This window comes from Martes martes (genome assembly GCF_963455335.1).
Source record: "Martes martes genome assembly, chromosome: 10".
Taxonomy (NCBI): Eukaryota; Metazoa; Chordata; class Mammalia; order Carnivora; family Mustelidae; genus Martes; species Martes martes.
This window is the reverse complement of record NC_137898.1, coordinates 34,978,603-34,991,253: the sequence shown is the minus strand read 5'-3', so window position 1 is coordinate 34,991,253 and position 12,651 is coordinate 34,978,603. Positions and strand designations below refer to the sequence as shown.

Here is a 12,651-nt window from a genome sequence, read left to right as displayed (position 1 = left end):
CATTGGAGTTGCAAGGACTGTCATACTCTTGCCTCTTATGTTACTATTGTATATTTAACTTTATGTATATATTGATACAGTCAGTATTCATCTAGATTTACTGATATCTTTAAACATTCCAGTGATCTTCATTTCATTATGCATTTTCTTTCTTTCAATTTGAGATTATTTTCCTTCTGCCTAAAAAAAAACAATTTTTAGTATATATGTCTTTTAGTAGGGGTCTGGTAGTAGTGAATTATCTCAATTTTCTTTAACTGAAAATATTTTTATTTTCCTTTCACTTCTGAAGGAAATTTGCCAATCTTTTGGCTTTCATTATTTCAGTTCTGACTGTTGCTCCTGTGGGTGCAATATATCTTTTTTCTTTGACTGTTCTTAATATTTAATTTCCCTTTGTCTTAACAAATTCTGCTATGATGGTTCTAGTTTTTGTTTGGTTTTCTTTTTTGGTGTGGGGAGTTGTTTATTTGTATATCCTCTTTGGAGTTTATTGTGCTTTTTGAATATGTGACTTGAAATCTTGAATCATTTTGGAAAGTTCTTGGTTATTATAAACATTGTTTTTACCTCATTTTCACTCTCCTCTCCTTTGGAATTCCAGTTATGCATATGTTAGATCTCCTTACTATGTTACATGTCTTATGCTCTGCTCTGTATATTCCAAATTATTTCCTCTGCCTTTTTTAGCCTTAATACTTTCCACTAAACTATCTTCTATGTCACTAATCCTTTCTTGGGCTATTTTCTAAGCTATTCTTAAACTTACCTATTGAATTCTTAACTTCAGTTGTTGTGTTGATCTGTTTTCTATTTGGCCTGATTTTTGTTTTACTATTTTCTGTAGAGGCATTTTTTAGGTTAAAATTACTTAATTAACCTTTCTTTTCTTAAGCACATCAGTTATCTTTAAGGCCATTCTAATAACTTTATTCTGTATAATAATTATACAGATAAATAATAATAATTTTATTCTGTATCCAGTATGTGTATTTCTGTTTTCTATTCATTAAGATTGATATTTGGGCTTATCTCTCAGTCTGTCTAGTAATTTTTTATATGATTTCACACATTGTTTTTGAAAAATCATGGACTTATTTTTAGAGTTTAAAAGGTATCTTCTTCCAGGTATCATTTACTATAGTTTTTGGTGGGCAATTCATCTAACACCATATCACTTTCTTGCAGTGTGAATTGAACTGATTGAAACTATATTTCAGTCTTTGTGTGACTTATTTTGGTCTTTTACCCAGTTTTAGCTCTTTTGGGTCTCAAATAAAATTCTGGAGTTATTACCTGGTCATATCCACTCAATGGACTGAAACTCAGTCTTTGTCTCCTTCATCCTATGAGGTTGCCAAAAGTTCTGCTTAGTTTCATAGCCTCTTGGTTTCCACTTGCAAATAAACGATGGCCTACAGGAGAACTGCTCCAATGTCAGGCTCACTTGTTCAGACTACCCATTTATCTCCTCAAGTCTTAGCTGTTTTTGTAGCTCTCTAATCCCTTCAAACAGATAATTTAATTAACCAGGTTTCCTAGGTTTTTTCCAGTGGAAGAGTTGTCCTCATCAAGCTAAACTGCTATAGACAGAAATAGAAATTTTCAAATATATTGATTGGTTTATCCTCTGGAATATAACCTCTGTAGTCATTGTAAATTTATGTTTTATTTATTTATTACAGGTAATATAGAACAGTGCCTGACATTTGGTAGTTGCTCAGTAAATATTCATTTGTTGTTTGTTTTTGTAACTGAGCACTGGACAGTCTAATTTCTGAGCTGGCTATATATACAACTCACAATAGTCATAGGGCTATAACATATTAATGAGTGGAAAACTTATGAGGCCTGCTAAACTGTTATTCCAGAACAGAAGGAGATTACTCCAGTGAATAAATGTTAAAAGAGTTACTGAGAGATACAAATACAATTATATTTATCATTTCTAATGTACATTATTCTAAAATTTACATTATGGGAGTACCTGGCTATCTCAGTCCATTAAGTGTCTGACTTTCGATCTTGGCTCAGGTCATGATCTCAAGGTTGTGAGATTGAGCCCTGTGTCAGGCTCCCTGATGGGCATGGAGCCTGCTTAAGATTCTCTCTCTCCCTCTGCCCCCTCCATCCATCCTATTTCTCCCTCTCTTAAAAAAAAAAAAAAATGCATTATGAATTGTGATTGAATGGCTAAATCCAGTTTTTTTTTTTTTTTTTTTGGCTAAATCCAGTTTTTAAGAAGTATTTCCTGAAAAGAAAGACAGTGGTCAGTAAAAATAATGCTATCAAAGATTTTGAGCAAATTATGCAAAGCAAAAATAATGTCTTTTCATTCCATTTCTATAGTATATGGGAATATTCTTTGAGGTGATCTTTGAGCAAGGGCATCAAATACACAATCAAATCAAATATATACAGTATATAGAAATATTCTTTGAGCAAGGGTATCTTTTAATATTTAAAAATGATCATAATTAACATGAAAATCATAATATCCTAGATTATATATAAATATGTCTACAATGAGCTCTATGTGGTATGGTAAACATAAACATATCAAAAAGCGAACAGTTTTCCTCAACATCACTTCTCGTTAGGGAAAAGCAAATCAGAACTATGGTGAGATATCACCTCATACATGTCAGAATGAACAACACAAGAGACGATAGGTATTGGCAAAGATGTGGAGAAGGGGGAGCCGTCTTGTACTGTTAGTGGGAATGCAAACTGGTGCAACCAATCTGGAAAGCAGTACAGAGGTTCCTTGAAAAGTTAAAAATAGAACTACCCTCCAATCCAGCAATTGCACTACTAGGTATTTATCCAAGGAATACAAAATTACTGTTTCAAAGGAATACATGCACCCTGATGTTTATAGCAGAATTATCTAATAGTGAAGTTATGGAGAGAGCCTAATTATCCATTGACTGACGAATGGATAAAGAGGGTGCGATTCATACACACGCACACATGCACACACGCACACCCTCTCACACGCAATGGAATATTACTTAGCCACAAAGAAAGAATGAAATCCTGCCACTTACAATGACGTGGATGGAGTTAAAGTGTTATGCTGGGTGAAATGGGTCAGTTGGAGATATACAGGTACCATATTGTTTCATTCATATGTGGAATTTAAGAAACCAAACAAATGAGCAAGGGGGGAAAGAAAGAGGGGGGGGGGGCAAACCAAGAAACAGACTCTTGCCTATAGAGAACAAATTGATGGTTACCAGAGGGGAGGCGGGTGGGAGGATGAGTGGAATAGGTGATAGAGATTAAGGAGTGTGCTTGTGATGAGCACTGAGTAATGTGTGGAAGAATTGAATCATTATATTGTACACCGGAAACTAATGTCACACTGCATGTTAACTAACTGGAATTTAAACAAAAAACTTTAAAAAGAATGTTAACAGTTCTCAAACTATAATAGGCATGGTGTGGAAAGAGAAATATAGTCCAATAGACGCACATCAGAGAGTTTGGACAAAAGAAATCTGTGGTCAAAAGATCATGGCCGGTATGCTCTGCATTTGGTGGGCTTGAAGGAAATCCTTGCCATTGCTCTCAGCTATCAATTGGCAGCACAATGACCAAATTATAAGAGTATCTAAGGGAAGACAAGTTGGAGCTGGGGGGGAGAGAGGTAGCATTTATTAAGGGCTTTTCAATGCCTAGGCATCTTAGTAGGTGTTATCATGTATATTAATTAAAATACTCTTCACAAAAGCTCTGTGACATTGGAATTGCTCTGTTTGCATAGTATAAATGAAGAATCTGGCTCCAGAATTATTAGACAGTTGCAGTTAGAAGAATTTTGATGTTATATGTTCAATCTTTATTTAAATATACAATCAAATCAAATACTCTTACATCACCAGGCTCAGTATATATTAGTGCACTGAGTCCTATATAGTAAAGCAAACCACTAAGTTGTTTCCATAAGTAGATGACTTGCGAGGGTCAAGATGAATAATACTTATCATAGTCAAATTAAAAAATAATTAGATAAAGAATTAGAAAGCTGATGACCTGATTTAGTCTGAGTCCGGAACTTGTTGAGGTATTTCTACCATACTCAGCTGTATTAAAGGGGGAAACCTTATACATTGTGAAATACAGAGAGAAATTAAATAACTTGTCCAATACCATAGGGTTGGTAAGTAGCAGAGCCAAGATTTAAACATAAGCGTTATGATACAGTGTCCTCATCCTGCTCTACCACTGTTGTTTTAAGAAGAAATAAACCATCTCAGTGATTTATGTAAGTTTGTGCATATACCTTTCTATAATGTATGCTCTTGTTCATTTTTATATTCCTGTGTCCAGCCCCTAGTAGATAAACCTTATTCAGCAAATATTTTTTGGGTGCTAAATCTGCACACCTATAGCTATGAAGAGATGGCAAATATTAAAAACAAAGTGTTTTTTAATTTTTAAAAGATTTTATTTATTTAACAGATCACAAGTAGGCAGAGAGGCAGGCAGAGAGAGGGGAAGCAGGCTCCCCAGTGAGCAGAGAGCCCGACGCAGGGCTTGATCCCAGGACCCTGGGATCATGACCTGAGCTGAAGGCAGTGGCTTTAACCCACTGAGCCACCCAGGCGCCCCAAAAACAATTAAAGTGTTTTAATAAAAAAAATCAGACAAACTAGTTAGGTAATCAATCATGACAAGGTCATAATGGTGAGGAATGAGATCCGAAGTGGTATTAAATAAATACAAAGTTGAGAGGTATTACAGTGTAGTGGTTGAGAGCAAAGACTCTAGCAAGACTAGCCTGTGTTTGCATTCTTATTCTACCACTTACTAGTCTTATGACTTTTACTCTCTGTTCTTATTTCTTCATCTGCAGATTGTGGGCCATAATGTCACTGACCTCTTAGGGTTATCAGGAGCATGAAATGATTTGATAAGTATACAGCACAGGGTCTGGCACACAGAAAGTACCCCACAATGTTTGCCCTTACAGTTGCTCAAGTTAGCTGTGTGTTTCATTCACTGTTTTGGTTCCCTCCTGAATTCCTTACTTGGGAGGCCTAATGAAGTGGTAAAGGTAGCTATGGCCCTGCTTTGTGCCTACAGATCAATAAAATTTAATGACTGGAAAACAGTACATTGGGATTTACATGAAATAATGTTGATGGTAATGTGAGAAGGACTTAGATCCACAGTAAACAGACCAACCTCCTAAAAAAAAAGTTATTTGTATTTTGCTCTTCTTATCCTTTTATGGGACATTATTACCCAGGTATGTCCCCGAGTACCCACACAAAATAAATGCATAAGATTTATGATGAAGTGAACCCTGGATTCAGTTCACTTTAAGTTCAGTAAAACAAACTTTAAGTGTCTGGGTACTGTTCCTGGCACCTTTAAAGAAATGTTAGTTCTTGAGGCTCTTGGGTAGCACAGTCAGTTAAGCATTGGACTCTTGGTTTTGGCTTGCGTCGTGACCTCAGGATTGTGAGATGGAGCCCTGAGTCAGGCTTTGCATTCAGCATGGAGCCTGCTTGAGATTCTCTCTGTCTCTCTCCCTGCCCCTCCTCCTTGTGCACTCGCTCTTTCTCTCAAACAAAAAAATAAATCTTAAGAAAAAAAAAAAAAGGTACTGTAAAGGGGGAAAACTTCTGCTTTACATTGCTCTGCTTGTCACCCTAGTTCATATGATCCGTGTTTATTACTAGTCCTGACTTGATGTGCTGATTTTAGTAATTGGGTCAGTTCTAATTACATCTCTAAACTTACTCTCTTATGCCTGACTATCTAACCATATTTCTGCCTAGAACCTCAATTTCTTCACAACTAGATAACTTGTTCATTTTAGGAAAAGTCTGGCCTGCAGTTAGGGCCCTCCTATTTGCTGCCACATTTACATGATATTAACTTAACTCATTCCTGTGTTTGCGTTCTAATTCTACCACTTTCTAATTTTAATTCTATCATTGCTTTCTTACAGACCCCCTAATACCACCTGCTACTCCCTCCCAGATAATCATGTCTTACCATTAGCTCTTACCAGACCCCTATGGCACAGACTCCTTATTGATCTCTGCCCAGACTTGTATTTCTGGTATCAAAACCTAGCCCCGTAGTTTACCTTTGAAGTCTAACAGCCCTTGAGTCTGGACTGAGCTATGGGCTTTGCTCTGGCTAATGGGATATTAGAAAATGGGGCATATCGGGAACTTAAAAAGTACTTGTGCATTGGAGTCAGCCTACCTTGCTACTTTTGGAACTTGACAATTCCATATTAAAGCTTGGGCTAACTGGCAAGATGCCACAGACGCATGGTCCAGTTGCCAACTTAACCCCAGCCAACTTCCCAACATGTGGGTGAGGCCGACTGAGACCAACTAAACCTCAGTCACCTACTATCAGAAGAATCACCCAGTTGAGCCCAGCCTAAATTGCTGAAGCACAGAATATGAACTGCTTAATGATTGTTGTATTAAGCTACTAAGTTTTAAGCTACTAAGTTTTTTAAGCTACTAAGTCTGCCACACTGCAAAAGTTAGATGATTTGGAAAGGATCAAGACCATCATTATTAATTGTTTTCATGGACCATTTTTTTGTTTTTGTCAGTTGTATATGTCTGGATTGCATATTTGTTTGCTATGGCAATATTCATTACTGTACTTGAGGATAGAGGTATATAACAATTCAAAGCATTTATTTAGTATTACTGGTTAAGGTTAAAGTAGAAGAGTATTAAATCTTAAGAGGAAAAGTATAATAGTGATGTTTTTCTTCCCTAGCCTGTCTCAGTTATTCTCCAAATTCAAAATATTTCTTAAAAATTTTTGTTCAGACTTCACGTTTTAAATTGTTTTGATTCTACACAAATAAGTCTTCTCTCCATGAAACTGAAAATTACATATCCATGGGCAACCAAAGTACCTCTTTTGTATTAAGCATTTTATAAACATAGGAGTTTGGGGGTTTTAAAACCAAGATGGACAGTACTCACATTAATAACAACCCTGTTCAAACCTGTGAGTTGGATCCACTTTTTTTTTTAAAGATTTTATTTATTTATTTGACAGAGAGAGATCACAAGTAGGCATAGACACAGGCAGAGAGAGAGAGAGAGAGGAGGAAGCAGGCTCCCCGCTGAGCAGAGACCCCAATGCGGGGCTTGATCCCAGGACCCTGAGATCATGACCTGAGCCAAAGGCAGAGGCCTTAACCCACTGAGCTACCCAGGCGCCCCTGGATCCACTTTTATAATTTGTAGAGGAATTTATCCTTAACCCCTATTATTAAACTTCTTGTGCAGTTAGAGGAATGAGAAAGTTCCATGGTCAATCCTAAATCAAATACACAGTGAGTTGTAGCTACTCTTACATCACTACCTCAGTGTATACTACTACATATTAGTCCTTTATAACAAACAGCCCATAACTTGTATTCTAAGTGCAGATGACTTGCTAGAATTAAGATCTTCACAAAAAACCTAAAAAATGGCTTCCAGCAACGAAGGTATTTTTGACCTTCTACTGCTAAGCATCTTGGCTTTTCCTGGGCTTGGATTGAAGAACGATTCTCACATAGCATGTGCTTTGAGTCATGGGCAGTATTCTGCTTACATCCTGCGGAGTCTGAGGTGAGGACAAATGAAAATAATGATGATTTGAACAAATCGTGCATTTTTTTTTTTTAAAGATTTTATTTATTTATTTGACAGATAGAGATCACAAGTAGGCAGAGAGGCAGGCAGAGAGAGAGGAAGGGAAGCAGGCTCCCTGCCGAGCAGAGAGCCCGATGCGGGGCTCGATCCCAGGACCCTGAGATCATGACCTGAGCTGAAGGCAGAGGCTTAACCCACTGAGCCACCCAGGCGCCCCCAAATCGTGCATTTTTAATAACGGCTAAATGTCCTGGTTTGCCTCTATTTTGTGACCACCATGATCGTCCCTGGTTAAGTCACACTTTTTTGTTACTTGTTTTATAATACTTGTAAATTACATATGCATAAATACTGGAAATTAAAATTTGAAGAAAGGGAAGAAAAAAGAGAAAAGGGGATTGTACTGGTCCAGTAAAATTAGCCTCACATTAGTTGCATATATGAAATAATGTCCCCAGGGTCTAAAGTTAAGGCCGAGTTTTCATTCGACAGATTAATTGGTAAGCTTTGTGGATGGCTTTTTGACTTTGAGAACAATCTAATTCTAGAAACATGTAACTGATGCAGCATCAGAAAACTCTGCCTTAAACACGTGATTTATTTTGTGGTGTTGACACTTGGTTACTTTTGTTACCATATGATATTCTCATACTTGTGTATTAAACTGAGTTTTGTACCACAAGGATTACATTTTAGTTATTCACTAATAGGCGTAAAACTGTATGAATGTTGTGTGTTCAACCGTTATGTTTGAGGATACCCAAGAACTCCTTATAAGATTTATTTTTTTTAATTTTACAAGTATATTAGCAAATAGGATAACAGCTGTAAAACCCAAGGAATTAAGACTGTGAAATAGTGGTTTGTGTGAGGTTTTGCTGTAGTACAAAGATCTCTGTGTTAAAGGTAACACCTGGATGTTAAAGGGTTGTAGTAAATGTGTAGGGCAGAAATTGTACTTAGATCTGCAACAACTGACAAAGATGCACAAATACAGTAATGGAGGAAGCTTAGCAGCTGTGTCCATGAAAAAGACTAAAAGGGCAGCAGCTTCTTGGTAGACATATCTCCAAAGGCAACAAAACAAAAGCAATCAAAAACAAAGTATTGGGACTTCATCAGGATAAAAAGCTTCACAGCAAAGGAAACAGCTAAAAGGCAACCAATGGAATGGGAGAAGATATTTGCAAATGACTTATCAGAAAAAAGGCTACTATCCAAAATCTATAAAGAAGTTATCAAACTCAACACCCAGAAAACAAAAAAATTCAGTCAAGAAATGGGCAGAAGATATGAACAGACATTTCTCCAAAGAAGACATACAAATGGCTAACAGACACATGAAAAAATATTCATCATTAGCCATCAGGGAAATTCAAATCAAAACCACATTGAGATACCACCTTACACCAGTTAGAATGGCAAAGATTAACAAGACAGGAAACAACAAACATTGGAGAGGATGTGAAGAAAGGGGAAGCCTCTTCCACTCTTTGGGAATGCAAGTTGGTGCAGCCACTTTGGAAAACAGTGTGGAGATTCCTCAAAAAATTAAAAATAGAGTTTCCCTATGACCCTGCAATTGCACTACTGGGTATTTACCCCAAAGACACAGATGTAGTGAAAAGAAGGGCCATCTGTACCCCAATGTTCATAGCAGCAGTGGCCACAGTCGCCAAACTGTAGAAAGAGCCAAGATGCCCTTCAGCGGAAGAATGGATGAAGAGGATGTGGTCCATATATACAATGGAATATTACTCAGCCATCAGAAAGGATGAATACCCAACTTTTTCATCAACATGGACGGGACTGGAAGAAATTATGCTGAGTGAAATAAGTCAAGCAGAGAAAGTCAAATATCATATGGTTTCATTTACTTGTGGAACATAATGAATAATATGGAGAACATTAGGAGAAGGAAAGGAAAAGTGAATTGGAGGAAATCAGAGAGGGAGATGAACCATGAGAGACTGTGGACTCTGAGAAACAAACAGGGTTTTAGGGTGGAAGAGCGTATGGGGATGGGTGAGCCTGGTGGTGGGTATTAAGGAGGACACGTATTGCATGGAGCACTGGGTGTGGTACATAAACAATCTTGGAACACTGAAAAAATAAAATTAAATTAAGAAAATAAAATTAAAAGCCCTCTTAAAATTTAGACGCATTGCTTTATAATAAACCTTCTGAAAATACAATGAGTATGTTATCTAGAAACAGAACCAGCAGAAGTTATACACACACACACACACACACACACACACACACACACACAGTATATCTCTTAACTGGTTCTGTTTCTCCTGAGAATCCTTGGGGATATTGAGGGATATAATACATAAATATACAAAGGGATTTATTTTAAGGAATTGGCTCACACAATTGTGGTACTGGCAAGTCTTAATTAGGGCAAGCCATCAGCCTAGAAATTCTCTGACAGGAGCTGATATTGAAGTCTTGAGGCTGAATTTCTTCTTCCTCTGGGAAATGTCAGTTTTTGCTCTTGGGAATCCTTTCACCTATTGGATGAGGCATACCTACATTATTAAAGGTAATGTCCTTACTTACAGTGAACTGATTATTAACCACATTTACAAATGTGGTCTGCAACACCAAGATTAGTGTTTGATTAAATAAGTAGATAATGTAGCCTTGCCAAGTTGACATATAAACAACCATAGATATAATCAGTTTCTCCCAAATGACATGGTTCAAATTTTGAGGTCCTGTTGGAACAGAGATTGGCAAGCAAGAGGCGGCCAACAAATATCCCTTACAATGACTTAAAATGACAGTAGATATATGAAAGGCTTCCATGGTTGTAGGTTTTTGGTTGTTTTACATGGACTAATATCAAGGGGGAAAATATAGAAATATAGAAATAGTGAGGAAATAGCAACTAAAAAACAGCTCAAAAACAGTAGTGAGTTCTGATTATTGGGAATGTTCGAACATGAGCTGGAGAATTTCATGTAAGACCTTAAAGCCCAATATTATGTATTCTTGACATCTGGAGGAAAATGGGAGACCTTCCATTGTCCCAACCACAAGCTTCCCCCCCTCCCCGGCACTGTGCTCCCACAGATAAGGTTCCTGAGCCAAAGGACCCTTATTATCAATGGGATAAGTAAAAATATCTGCTTATCCCTGAGTAGCAGGTTTCAATTCCCTGCCCATGGAATTACTCAAACTAGCCAATCATATCAACTGTTGAACCAAGGGTCAACAGTTCTTTTGAACTATAAAACCCTCTTCTTATAGCCTCTGCTCGCCCACTCTATTCCCGCCACCCACATGTAGCATTGCATACCTTCCTCCCCTGGGCTGTAAGAGCTGTAAGGATGTGTGATTAATAAACTGTCAGTCTCATCTGTCCAGTGGCCAAGTGCCATGTTTCAACCATTTCCATAATCCTAGAATGGGACTCCTTCCCTCACCGATGGGGAAAATGGGAGGTGGTTAAAACAGTGACTCTCCCCCTACCCCAGCATACCCCAGCAGTGATGGTGGAGAGGGAAAAGATTCAATCAATTAAATAATTGGAATTAGTGAATTGTGAGTTGCTTTCCAATCCCAGTATTCTATTATTTGTGTTCCCAGTGTTTAGTATTAGCATTTGTTGTATATTTTCCAAATACAGATATAACAATTTATCTTTCTACTACTAGCACCCATCAGGTTGTTTCACAAATTATTCATTTATATATTTCTTTCAGTTCAAAGCTCAGAAAGCCATGCTTTATTCATCTTTATATTAACATATTAACAATTAACATAATGTTAATTAACATAATGTCTGATATATAGGAGATAGTCAATGAATTTTTGGTGAGTGAATCTGAAAATCAGTTTCTCCATCAGAGTTTGGGAAAAAATTACCAATGAGCAATGAAGTTCTCCTTAAACATAACATCATAAATATGAATTCCCCTGTTGAAATCCAAATTCACCCTACTCACCTGTAGATGGAGGGAATGAGGTCTTGGGAGAGTTGCCATTTTTTCTTTTCCCATTCCCTATCCAAAATGCATACCAGTTGCCCTAAGGCTTCTGAAGAACCCTGCAGGCAGCATCTCACTTTGTGTAGGAAGGAGAATTAGTATAGCTGCAAGGTGATTCCAACTTCTTGCCTGTCTATTGATTTTGAATGCTCCATTCACTTCAAAATGCCTGCTGAAAGCTAACACATTGTTTCTGCAAGAAGGCATTTATTTTAAGCATAGTTTCATGCATCAGGTGTGCAGCTGCACAGCACCCCATCCTAAGTTATGGTAAAAAATATGGAACAATCTTAAGTGTTTGGCTTGAAGATGTTTGACATATCTTTTTTCTGTGATCCCTGTTTATTATTTATTGTACTTAAATTGGCTTATTAAATTTATTTTTTTTATTTTTTTATTTTTTTAGATTTTTTTATTTTATTTTATTTTTTTATTTGACAGACAGAGACCACAAGTAGACAGAGAGGCAGGCAGAGAGAGGAAGGGAAGCAGGCTCCCTGCTGAGCAGAGAGCCCGACCGGGGGCTCGATCCCAGGACCCTGGGACCATGACCCGAGCCGAAGGCAGAGGCTTTAACCCACTGAGCCACCCAGGTGCCCCTAAATTCATTTTTTCTAGCTTTATTGAGATAGTAATTAATGTACCATACTATATAAGTTTATATATTTGACTTATATAAGTGTAATGATTTGATATATATAGTGAAATGATTACCACAATGTTAGTCAACATCCATCATCTCATATACATACAAAAAAATGTTTTTCCTTGTGATGAGAACTCTTAGGATTTACTTTCTTAACTTTATATATATTCTATAGCAGTGTTAACTGTAGTTGTCATGTGTATATTACATCCTTAGTACTTATTTAACTAACTTATCTGGACATTTATACCTTTTGACCACCTTCATCCAATTCTCTTTACCCCATCTCCTGTCTCTGGTATCCACAAATCTGATCTCTCTCTTTCTTTTTTAATGAGTTTGGTTTCTCTCTCTTTCTCTTTCCTTTTTA

General features: G+C 37.1%; 1 protein-coding gene across 2 annotated transcripts in view; it reads left to right on the top strand.

Annotated features, from left to right (window-relative positions):
- Positions 1–12,651, top strand: part of METTL15 (methyltransferase 15, mitochondrial 12S rRNA N4-cytidine) — a 184,868-nt gene that overhangs the window by 128,781 nt on the left and 43,436 nt on the right. The window lies entirely within an intron of this gene.